Source organism: Schistosoma mansoni, chromosome 5, assembly GCF_000237925.1.
Source record: "Schistosoma mansoni strain Puerto Rico chromosome 5, complete genome".
Taxonomy (NCBI): Eukaryota; Metazoa; Platyhelminthes; class Trematoda; order Strigeidida; family Schistosomatidae; genus Schistosoma; species Schistosoma mansoni.
In genome coordinates, this window is record NC_031499.1 from 6,898,998 (window position 1) to 6,912,304 (window position 13,307).

A 13,307-nucleotide genomic window follows, 5' to 3' on the forward strand; every position below is an offset into this window, starting at 1 on the left:
CCGATTCATTAATACAGAGCTTGCATGCTTGCAGGTTGACTTTAGAGGATCCCCCTTTGCTAGGATGGTCACTTAGATCAGGAAACAGCTATGACCCCCAGTGTGCTGGAAAGTTAAAGAGTATTTACCCATATTCATAATAGTCTAGCTTCAATTGACTCACGCTTTCAACTATGAAAAATACTAAATCTCCACAAAACCCCTTCTGATAATTAATATAGTCATATGCTCACTAGTGACTGACTTCGAGAGGAAAATCTAGGAGTTCTGGTGAGAAGTAGTAACCAGTGGAGTTCAAACCACGTCTGTTGTGAGATATCAACTCACTGAAGACAGTTTGTGAATGGTTGCTCAACTTCGTGGGTCAGTTGAAGTTAGACATTAACACCGTTGGTTGGGGGCTCAGTGGTCTGGCGGTTAAGGGCTCTGGCCCGAGACTGGTAGGTCCTGGATTCGAATCTCGCGAGTGCGGGATCGTGGAGGAGTCTCGTAATAGGACGAAACAGCCGTCCAATTCTTCCAAGTTTTCCATCGTGGTCTAGCTTCAATTGACTCATGATTTCAACTATGAAAAAAATTATAAGATTACGTAATAAGAAATGTTCAGATAATTGGACCGTGAGACGTTTATTTCAGGAAAGAAAATGGTAGGAGGGTGTGAAGAAAAATAAACAAAGAAAGAATATGCAAAATAAAGTCATTTATTAAGGCCAAGGGAGAGATATGGGTTCTATCAGTATAAATGTGTGTAGGAAAAGTTCTTCGTCAAGCCAGTTCACACATTTTTTTTTACGTTTTGAACCCTTCCACTATAAGAGAAACTTTGTCAAATGTCTGGCAAATAGAGCTAGGAAAATATGCTCGGTCGATTTAATTAACAAGGAGTTAGAGCTCATACATAATATGTTGATTGAAATTGGTTATCCACAAAGTTTTCTGAAGAAACATTTGTGTGTAACAAACAAGAAAACAGCGATATCAACAGCTAGTAAGAAACCTCCGTTCCTGAGGCTGCAATTCAACGAAGATGTAGCTGGTGATGTACTATGTGATTGACTGGAGCAGATAAGAGAACGTTTAATGCAGTCGACTTCTGTCTATCTATGGTGATTCCTCGACTAAAGGATAAACTAACTTAAACTCTTATGAAAATCAAACCATTTCTTTTCAAATTTCTACTGACCTTAAATCTATTTATAACTCCTCCTGTAGCTCTTTTAGGGTTACTGCAGATCACAAACACAGGTAAAGGAGTAGAGTTACCATGGGGTCAGTGATTGATATTAAGGAAACACTGGATAACTGAGGAAACAGCGTTACAAAGTAACGTCTCAATACAGCCTTCCTTCATGATAATGACAAGTTGATGAAGATGTGAAGGAGATAAGACGTGAGGAAGTGAGCTAGTGGGTCCAGGGGCCTTCACAAATGACTTAGCTCTTCTATCCTACACACGCCAACCAATGCACGTGAAAAGTGGCAGTGTAGCAGATCTGATGAGGATGTGAATGCAAGGATTAGCAAAGCAAGAGCAGCATTCATACAGTTGAAGAACACATCAAACTCAAAACAACTCTCAACTAACACCAAATTCACAATCTTCAATACGAACGTCAACGCAGTTCTACTGTATGGAGATGAAACTTTCTGAACTAATACAAACATCATCAAGAAGATACAAGTATTTATAAACAATTGTTTACACAAGATACTCAATATTCGTCCTCCAGATACCATGTGCTTGAATACACATTCATTGAAGCTTAGGTTAATGTAACAGACACCATCTGTTCATATTAAACGTAATAATAGCGTAACAGATAGATAGACATAGTGAACTAATTGACCACACTGAAATAATCAAATGGATAGATACTTTCTGCCAATATCGACAAGACGTGGACTACCAAAGATTCAATAATAATGTAAGCAGAATAAAAAGAGAAGATGGATGTTAATTATTATAATCGCCATTATTATTATTATTGTGAATATGTTAATTATCAGAAAGGGTTTTGTGGAGATTTAGTATTTTTCATAGTTGAAAGCGTGAGTCAATTGAAGCTAGACCATCATAGACAACCTGGAAGTACAGGACGGCCGTTTTGTCCTATTATGGCACTCCTCAGCAGTACGTATTCACGATCCCGCACTCGCGAGATTCGAATCCAGGACCTACCAGTCTCGGGCCAGAGCCCTTAACCGCCAGACCACTGAGCCCCCAACCAACGGTGTTAATGTCTAACTTCAACTGACCCACGAAGTTGAGCAACCATTCACAAACTGTCTTCAGTGAGTTGATATCTCACAACAGACGTGGTTTGAACTCCACTGGTTACTACTTCTCACCAGAACTCCTAGATTTTCCTCTCGAAGTCAGTCACTAGTGAGCATATGACTATATTAATTATCAGAAGGGGTTTTGTGGAGATTTAGTATTTTTCATAGTTGAAAGCGTGAGTCAATTGAAGCTAGACTATTATGAATATGGTTAAATACTCTTTAAAAGATTAAGACAATGACTGACTGAATCACTTTGGACTTCAAGTATAGACCACAGAATGATACTTTTATGGTGTAGATACGATTTGAGATAGAAATTGAATGATCTTGAAGGAAACATTATCCAATAAGCAAAGATTTTTCACAATTTAGCCCCTTGAAGTTTTCTAGTTTACTTCAGGATGATTTTTCCAATTCCGTTATTTAATAGTTATATTCGTGAGTCAATGTAAGGTAAATCACCATAGAAAACCTGAAAGTACTGGATGAACGTTTAGTTCTAGTAGGGGACTCATCAGCAATGCTCATCCACGATCCCCCTCGAGGTATTCGAACATAGGACCTATCGATCTAGAGATTATGAGTTCGCACGCGAGACTGATAATTCCTAGGTTCGAAACTTGCGAGACAAGGTCATGGATGCGTACTGCGGAGAAGTCTCATACTAGGATGAAACGGCTATCCGGTACTTCTAGGTTTTCCATGGTGGTCTAGCTTCAATCGACTCATGATCTCAACCAAATATACATATTTATTTATTTATTTATGAAATTCTAAATAAGATCAAATGAACAAAGAATAAAAATGATGACGCAATTAGGAGATTATAATATCAGATTATGTAATGTAAATAATATCAAGAAAGAATGTGTATATGTGAATAAAACGTCATGTAAAATTAATAACAGAGTAGTTTTTGTAGAGATTTTAGTTATTTTAATAATTAAGATCATCAGTCGATTGAAGGTAGACCACCATTGGAAACCTAGAAGCACTGAATAGTCGTTTAATCTTACTGTGGGACTCTTCAGCAATGCTCATTCATGATACCGTCTAGCGAGATTCGAATCCAGGACCTATCAATCTCGCGCGCGAATGCCTAATCTCAAGACTATTGAGCAGGCATCCAACGGTATAATGTCTAACTTCAACTAATCAACGAAAATGAGGAATCGTCCACCATTGTTTTCAGTGAGTTACTTTCTCACAATATACCCGGTTGAACACCACTGGTCACTGCTTCTCATTAGAATTTCAGGAAATACCTTTTGAATCGTGTCACTAGTGAGCACATGTTGATTATTATCAGAAGGAGTTTTGTGGATATTATAGTAATTTTAATAGCTGAGATCATGAGGAGCTTCACAATGTGACGAAATGGCCATTCAGTGCTTCCAGTTTTTCCATGGTGGTCGAGCTTCAATTGATTCGTGATCTCAACTAATAAAATTAAATATGAAATGGACTACTTCAGATATCTGATACTAATATGATCTTCACATAACATACCCTCCCCCTTATTCCTTTAACATAGTTACATAAAAAGGTTTCTCTAATTTAGTCCATTCACTTCATAGAATAATATAATTTTTTCTAGTATTCATATAAGTAAGTCGGGGAAATGGAAGCAGACATGAAAAGGATGAATGTTAACTGGAAAGGACTGGAAAGGATTGCCGAGGACATAGTTGGATGGAGAATGCTGGTGAGCGGCCTATGCTCCTCGACGAGGGGTAACAGGCGTAAGTAAGTAAGTAATATAAGTAAGTGTTTAATCGGTTATCAAAACCATTCATTGTAACTATAAAGTTGTACTTTACATTCTGATTGGTTGGTCTATGTACTTTATGGGATTTGGCAATTTATTGTAGTTTTTTTTTATAATTTTTTTTATGACAGTGTTAATGTTGTTAGATAGAAATGAGAATAAGGAACACGGAATTGAAGATTGTATCGTTTTTTTCTAAAATCATAAAATAAAGTAATATGAATATAAAGCTTATGACGTCAGACAATATCGAGGAATTCCGGACAGGATGTACATATGGCCGATAAGAGATTGATCAATTGCAGTCCTAAATAACAATGGGAAGATACAAGTAAACAATATCAAGTGAATTTACGACTTCACCCCATTGCACAAGCAAATGACTATCAGGACTCAGTAGTTAAGTGAATAACGCAATGGCGTTCGAAGTGAATAGTGCTGGGTTCGAGTCCTGGAGTGAACATCAACTCTGAGATGCAGGTATATCCAGTTGACGAGTCCTAAATAGGGCGAAACGCACGTCCTGGATTCCACTGTTAGCCACTATCCATCTTTCCTTACCATGCTCGTGAATTCAGGCTATATCGAGGCCATACGTACGGTGTGCACATATGCCAATTAGAGACTGACCAGTTGCAGTCCGAACACATCAATGGGAAGATACAAGTAAACAACACCAAATGAATTTAAACTTCATCACATTGCACAAGCAGGTGTCTATCAAGACTCAGTAGCTAAGTGGATAATGGGAAGTAAAAGGTATTGGTTTCGAGTTCTAAAATGAACATGAACTCTGAGATGCAGGCACATCCAGCTGACGAGTCTCGGACCAGGACGAAACGTGCTTCAAAGTGGATTCCACTTACTATGTTTTCAGTTGAATGTCATTAATTCTAGATCATATTCTGGTATTCGCTTGATATTTTTGTACGTTCAACATTTATAACTTCGAAAATATGAAGATTAATAACTAATAGTTGGTATATGTTTTATAAAAAAAATACTGAATAGTCCGAATATCTATGGTACAGTATGGAGTAATATCAACCGGGGACATTTAGACTTTGTTTTATTTAATGAATGGGGCAAAATTGTAGACTAACTGTTTGGATTTTGATTATATTCGTTATCACTATTCATTATAAAGTTGAATTAATTTTAAGACTAAATCAAACTTGGATAATCAATAATTTTGAAAGATCAGAAGGGGTTTTGTGGATATATCAATATTTTCATTGTTGAAATCATGAGTCCGTCCCGTGCTTCCAGGTTTTCCATGGTGATCTAGCTTCAATTGACTCATGATTTCAACTACGAAAATTTTAAAAGATGCTTATTTTTTTGAAATTTTTAAATCATAAAGGGATATTAGATAGATCATCATTGAAAATTTGAAAATACTAGACGGTCATTTTATCTTAGTATCGAACTCTTCGACAGTGTAAATCTATGAATTTGAAACCAAGAATTGAATCTAGGACCTTCGGTCTTAAGCGTGAACTCCAAACCCATTGGTCACTGATCCGTTTTCCAATGGTGTTATATCTAAATGTAATCAATACACTAAAGTGCTTAATTCTTATCCATTTTTAGTAAAATATAACTGTCTCAAACACTTGACATGGTTAAACTCTACTGATCAAGGCTTTTCACCAGAACTTTAGGAGTTACTAGGGTGAGGTTTTGTGAAGACTATTGAATTTTTACAGTTTTTTTAAAATCACGAAATGATCTTTGTAAGAAAGTCATTACTTTTTTTGTACTAAATATTACTTAATGGTTAATTACTGAAGAAAAGTCGGATCGGTAAAGCAAGAACAGCATATTTAGAATTGAAGAATATCTAGAACTCAAAACAATTGTCAACCAACACCAAGATCAGAATTTTCAATACAAATGTCAAAACAGTCCTACTGTATGGGGCGGAGACGTGGAAAGCTACGAAAGCAATCATACAGAAGTTGCAATTGTTTATTAACAGTTGTCTACTCAAAGTACTTCGGATCCGTTGGCCCAGACACTATCAGCAACATTCTACTATGGAAGAGAACAAACCAGATTCCATCTAGTGGAAGAAGAAATCAGGAAGAAGCTCTGGAAGTGGATAGGACACACATTGAGGTAATCACCCAACTGCATCACAAGACAAGCCCTCACATAGAATCCTAAAGGCCAAAGGAGGAGAGAAACACCAATGAACACATTACACCGAGAAATGGAGATAAACATGAGAAGAATGAACAAAAATTAGATAGAACTAGAAAGGAAGGCCGAGAACAGAGTGTGTTGGAGAATGCTGGTCGGCGGCCTATTTTTCAGTATCCTTTCAAGTATTCTTTTTTTCAAGGTGACATTACTCATGTTTAATTTTTTCTCACTATCAGTGATATGAATATAATTCCGACTAGTTTCCATCTCTCTATACTAATAAGATGTAACAATAACAGCTAATACACATTTCTTTTTAGCTTTACGTTGATTGTAACTATTGCTAACAAATCACAATTACCAGTATGGGGATGGTAGTAATTGCTGGGTATTATTAAAATCGCTAAACGATCTAAGTTAGGTAATCATTGAAAACTTGGAAGCATTGGATAGCGGTTTCGTCTTGGTATGGGACTCCTCAGCAGTGTGATTCCACAACCATACCACAATTAATCGGATCCAAGACCTTCGGCCTCGCTATACTAGATCAGTGATCTAAAGGTTACGCGCTGAAAATATGACCTGGGGGTCCAGGACTCCATCCTTAGTGGATCCTTAATGTATCTATTCCTTTCTATGAATAACTTCTGGCAAACTAAACATGATGTAGAACTCCTGTCGTGATATCATCTATTGGTTTATCCGATTTCAATAATTCACATAGCGGCACGAGTTTATCAAATTAATGTGGTAAGTGTTCATCACCCAAAGCTAAACTATTTCCTATTATTAGTAAAGTTTTATTGATGTTTATTTGCACTTCATTATAGCTCAAAAAAGAAAATCTTAACTCTTAGGCGTTATATAGCAATTATATTGAATCAATAGCTGAATGGAATAACATGTTATCATTTAAAGTGACTGGTATTAGGTACAAATGAATCCAAACATCAACAAGAGGATACAACTATAATCAGTTGACAAGTATCAAATAGAATAAAATGTTAGTGCTCAATCCAATTGTTAACCATCATCCAACTTGATCAAGATATGTAACGAAACTTGAGTATTTAGAAAATGTGCTGAGAATGTGTAAATATTTCAAGAAAGACGGATCATTTACAGTCAATTAAATCAATAATGGAAAATCCAAACATTTACAATTGTCAGAAGGGGGGCTTTTTGGAGATTTTAGTAATTTCATACAGTTCAGATCATGAGTCAATTGAAACTAGACCATCATGGAAAACCTAGAAGCACTGGATAACTATTTCGTCCTATTATGGGACTCCTCAGCAGTAGATTGGTTAAAGTTAACACCGTTGGATGCCGACCAGCTCAGTAGTTTAGTGGTTTAGTGCTCACGCGCGAGACTGATAGGTCCTGAGTTTGAATCTCGTGAGGCGGGATCGTGAAGTCTTACAATAGAACGAAACGGCCGTCCAGTACTTCCAGGTTTTCCATGGTGGTCTAGCTTCAATTGACTCATGATCTTAATTATATAAAATAATGAATAGATTGATCAGTCCATAAGCAAGATTAGTCTACATAGTCTTGATAAAGTACCAACTCCTACAACTGGTACAATTTCAACTACTAAGTATTAATTAGTAAATGCTACAAGATTGTGGTACTTTTTTTATATAAGTTTAAATTATAATCTATTTTTAACATACGGATGGTTGGCATATGGTTTGTTTAATTAACATGTAGCTTTTTTTTAATTACAAATGTTCTACTAAAGGGACTATTGAAATTTCTAATTCATAGGGTATCATATTCATGTATTTTGTATATTCTAGTTAATGTTTTTCATTAGAAAGGTGTTTTTACTACGGGATGAGGTTGCTAACCCAACGTCCAACCCTGCTCCTTTACCCTTGTTTGGAACTGACAGTAGATCTAGAAGACCTACAGGTGGTAAAAGTATTTATTAATAATTGTTTACGTAAGACACTAAATGTCTGCTGATCGGATATCATTAGCAACAACCGAATGAGGGAGAGAACAAACCAACTTCCAGTTAGGAAACGACGCTGGAAGTGGATAGGTTGTACATTAAGGAAATAACCAATTTGCATCACGAGGCAATCCCTAACATGGAATGCTGAAGGGGAAGCGGAAAAGAGGAAGACCTTTGTTCATAATTACAACAGAATATTATCCAGTCTCGGTTAGCTTCCACTGAAAATGAATACATGTTATATCTCGCAACAGACATGGTTGAACTCCACTGGTCACTTCTTCTCATTAGAATTCCTGGAGATGCCGGAGAAGATTTTAGCTCAGGTGGATGATTTTGATAGAGTTTTGTTCTCTGAGCTGGATGGTTTGGTCGTGGAGCTTTCATCGTCCTTTTGGACGACATCATTAGCACAAACTTCGGGTAGAAAGCTGTATTAATTTTCAGAAGGGTTTTTGTGGAGGTTTCAGTAATTTGAAAGTTGAAATCATGAGTCAATTGAAGTTAGACCACCATGGAAAACCTGGGAGCACTGAACGGCCGTTTCGTCCTATAATGGGACTCCTCATGATCACAACTATTAAAATTACTATAATATCTAAAAAAAACCTCTGATATTGATCAACATATGCTCACTAGTGACTGGCTTCAAGAGGTATTTCTTGAAATTCTAATGAGAAGAATTGACCAGTGGAGTTCAATCAGGTCTGATGTGAGATGTCAACTCACTGAAGACAATGGTGGATGTGTCACTCAATTTCATGGATTGGTTGAAGTTAGGCATTAACACTGTTGAATACCGACAGGCTCAGTGGTCTAGATGTTAGCGTTTGCGCGCGATAACGATAGGTCCTGGATTGGAATCTAGCTGGACGGGATCATGGATGCGTATTGCTGAGGAGTCCCACAATAAGATCTTACTTGAGATCGAACCCTGAAATTTCTAGATTTCACTTTGAATGCCTAATCGTTATACTGCTGCAAAGCCTTAATCAGGGGATTTGAAAATTGTGTTCCGACAACGACACTTGAAGGTTCTGATTTCAGTCACACATAGTGTCATGGTTGCTTACTGTTGTGGACCAATGCAGTAGGATAAAGCGACTGTTGATCGCTTCCTACTTTTCAATGATTTGTAGTGCCGCGATTCGTTAATCGTTTACTTCGATAACCGTTATAATTCTAAACTTAACGGTGCGTAAAAATCAGAAGACAAAGGATGGCAGCAACTACAGCTTATTGTCGAATAACTCAGGTTAGAAAGTTAACAACACCTGAGCGAATATCAATGAGCGAGCGAGCGGCAAGCGAGAGAGCGAGTGAACAGGCGAACAAGCGAAGGAAACGAACGAGACGTATAGCAAGTAATTACATAGGCAATTTATAGTCAAATTTAATAAGGGCACAGCAAAGCAAAACAAAGGCTGATAATAATATTTACGTGCGTACACTTATGGGGAGGAGTATGAGTCATCGAATGATATTTAAGCAGTCAACATTTCGAATAGAGTGTCATGTGCTCTAGTGGTATAGCAGTGCAAATAATATGCAAATTGTTACTATCCAAATGATGATGTCTGCTAAGTAAGTTATAAAAAGGGCTTAACCAAAATTGACTAGAATCGAAATTGATTATAGGATGGTTGCTATATAACTCCCCCCTGCAAACAAAGATATATGAAAAAATGTCTGTGTTTGCATAAAGTACAGCAAATTGAATAGCGTAGTTACAAGCATTTGAAGATATGGGCCTTTACAAAATTAGAATGAAGTTAATAAGCATTTAGATCGTGCCCGTCCGTTAGGCTATACAAAATAGCGGTAAGATATGGAAGGAATATGGTATCGCTTCGAAAAAAAAATTACACGTATAAGCGTAAGGGTGTACATAAGCTGTGCCGAGTTTAATAGCGTATAACATGAACTTAATAATCCATATGTATACAATGAAGAGGAAGAATTATAAATAATATCCAAAGTAGCGGAAAATTATCAGTAAAAGATTGTAGCGACATAGCGTTGCGGCCATCTTACTCTGTGACCATATTTTGTCGTTACTGGTTTCTCTTCGTTTTTGTTCGTCGATGTCGTTGATGATTGAGACTCACGTTTCGGTGACTCGACGGTTTTCGAATGATCTGTATATACTGGCTTATCGTCAGCTTCGATAAAAGCTGGTTTGACTCGGTCTATGCTAATTACATCCGTTTTTCCGGCTTTATCTACTGTAATAGTTTTATCATTTCTTCTAATAACTTTAAATGGACCATCGTAAGCCGGTTGTAAGGGACGTTGCACATTATCCCTTCTGATAAACACATGGGTACTGTCGCTCAGTTGTTTTGGTATGTACACACGTTGTTGATGTTGCCTCGGAAGTGTTACTCTTAGATTACTCATATGCTGCTTTAGACGTTGTACATTGTTGGCTAAATCAGTTGGAACACTTTTACTTGAGGTGAAAAACTCTCCTGGTAGACGTAAAGTGGTTCCGTAAACCAACTCTGCTGGGCAACATCCTATATCTTGTTTAATTGTTGATCTTAAACTCAACAGATTAACTAACTAAGATCAGTTATTAATATAAAGTATGAAGTTTATACTTTGATAGAGTTTTATTCTCTGAGCTGAATGGTTTGGTCGTGGAGCTTTCATCGTCATCAAGCTCAAAGAACAAAACTCCATCAAAATCACCCAACTGAGCTACAAATCTTCTCCACCATCTCAAATTCGTACTTTATTATTATCTTCTTTTCATCTCAGACAATAATCAGTTTTTATACATGAATAGATACAATTATATTCCAATTGAATCTATGCAAATATTTGAAAAAAGTTCCGCCGCAATTCATCCTTTCCTTCTTCTTCTTCTTCTTCTTCTTGTTCTTCTAGTCGTATTATTATTATTGCTTCAGAGGGGATATTCTATTCAACACTATTCATTATTATAAAAAGAAACTAATTTAATAAACTGAATTACTACATGTATCATGTAACTTATATGATTAGATTCATTGAGATATAATTATTATATATGATTTTCATAATGTAGGCTTAGCGGTCTAGAGGTTAAGCGTTTTCGCGCAAGACTGTTAGGTCCTGGGTTCAAATTTCACGGGGCATTGTCATTGCTCACTGCTGAGGAGTTCCACAATAGGATGAAACGGCTGTCCAGTGATTCCAGGTTCTCCATAATGGTCTAGCTTCAATAGATTCATGATCTCAACTATTGATATTCATTATGTATAAATTATGATAAGAAATATGGAATGGCTTGAATTTGTATTAGAGTTTGTTCATGCAATTGTCTTATTAAGATGAATATGAAGTACGTTAGATATTTAAGGGGAATTTCAATATGAAACATAATCGAAACATGATATAAGAACGACTGTAACAATGTAGAATTTCCCAATAAATTATCTGAATAGAGGTTTTGTGGAAATTGCAGCAATTTAATTGTTGAATTTATAAGTTGATCTATGCTAGACCATCGAAGAAAACGTGGGAGCACTGGACGGCTGTTTCGTCTTAGTATGAGAGAGCTTAGCAGTGCGCATTCACGATCCCGCACGATGGACTCGAATCAAGGACCTTGGATGTCATGAGCGAACGCTTAACCTTTAGACCACTGAGTTGGTCAGTATCTAACGGTGTTATTGTCTAACTTCAATAAATCCACGAAATTGAGACATCATTCACATGTGAAACTGGAGAACCTGGGTTCGAGTCCCGCGTGAGGGATTATGGATACGCATTTCTGAGGAGTCTCATAGTAAGAAAGAATAATCGCCCAGTTTTTCTAGGTTTTCCATGGCGGTTTAGCTGTAATTGATTCATAAATTCAACTATTAAATAAATTATCTGAACGTCAAGACAGTCCTACTGTACGGAGATGAAACTTCGAGAACTACTACATCCATCGTCAAGAAAGAACGAATATTTATAAACAGTTGTCTACGCAAAAAACTCAACATTCACTGCCTGGATACTATCAGCAACAGCGTTTTATGGGAGAGGACAAACCAGCTTCCAACTGAAGAGGAAATTAGGAAGAGACGTTGAAAGTGGATTGGACATACATTAAGGAAATCACCAATGTGTATTACAAGGCAATCCCTCACATGGAATGCTGAAGGGAAGCGAAAAAGAGGAAAACGAAAGAACACATTAGGCCAGGAAATAGAAGCAGATATGAAAAGAATGAATGTAGACTAGAAAGAACTGTAAAGGATTGTTTGGGACAGAGTTGGATGGAGAATGCTGACGGGAGGCCTATACTCCTCCACGATGGGTAACAGGCGTAAGGAAGTAAGTAACTACATAGGTACATATCTAATTACATTAAAATTATATAAAATATCTTATTTCTAGAGTAAACTCTCCTTCCATCTTATCACTTAACATTGATAAACTACAATCATAATCGAAAGAAAAAAAGAAAATATCCTAGATATTTTACCATTGAATGATTCCTAATTTACTCCTTAAGTACTACTACTACTACTACTACTACTACTACTACTACTAATAATAATAATAATAATAATAATAATAATAATAATAATAATAATAATAATAATAATGGAACAATGAAACGTTTAAGGCTTGCCGAAATTTTTCTTACCCCCCTCCCTTTATTTTTATTGTAAACCATTAATGTAATGCAAATTAACTTTGCCAAAATACAAAAAAAAGAGAAAAAATGAAAAAAAATGAAAAAAAAAGAAAAAAATCGTAAGTATCAAATCGAATTCCCTAGTGAATCAATGAATCTGATAGAATTTCATTAGCCATTCATTATCATGATAAATATAAGTCATAATTTATGCTTACTGTAAGTTGTATTTACATAAACCTATATGAACAATAGAACGATCTTATAAGGTTATATATATATCAAATATAATAGTATTCTTTTTATAGTTGAAAGCGTGAATCAATTGAAGCTAGACTACCAGGGAAAACCTAGAAGCACTGGACTGTTGTTTCATCCTATTGTGGGACTCCTCAGCAGTGCGCTTCCATGACTCTTTTTGATAATATTGAAGAAGTTCTTAGCGAAACAATTAAACAAAATATGCAAAATTGTAGTCCAATCCTATTGGAAGGAAAGATAGATGGTGTCAAACAGTGAAATTCAGG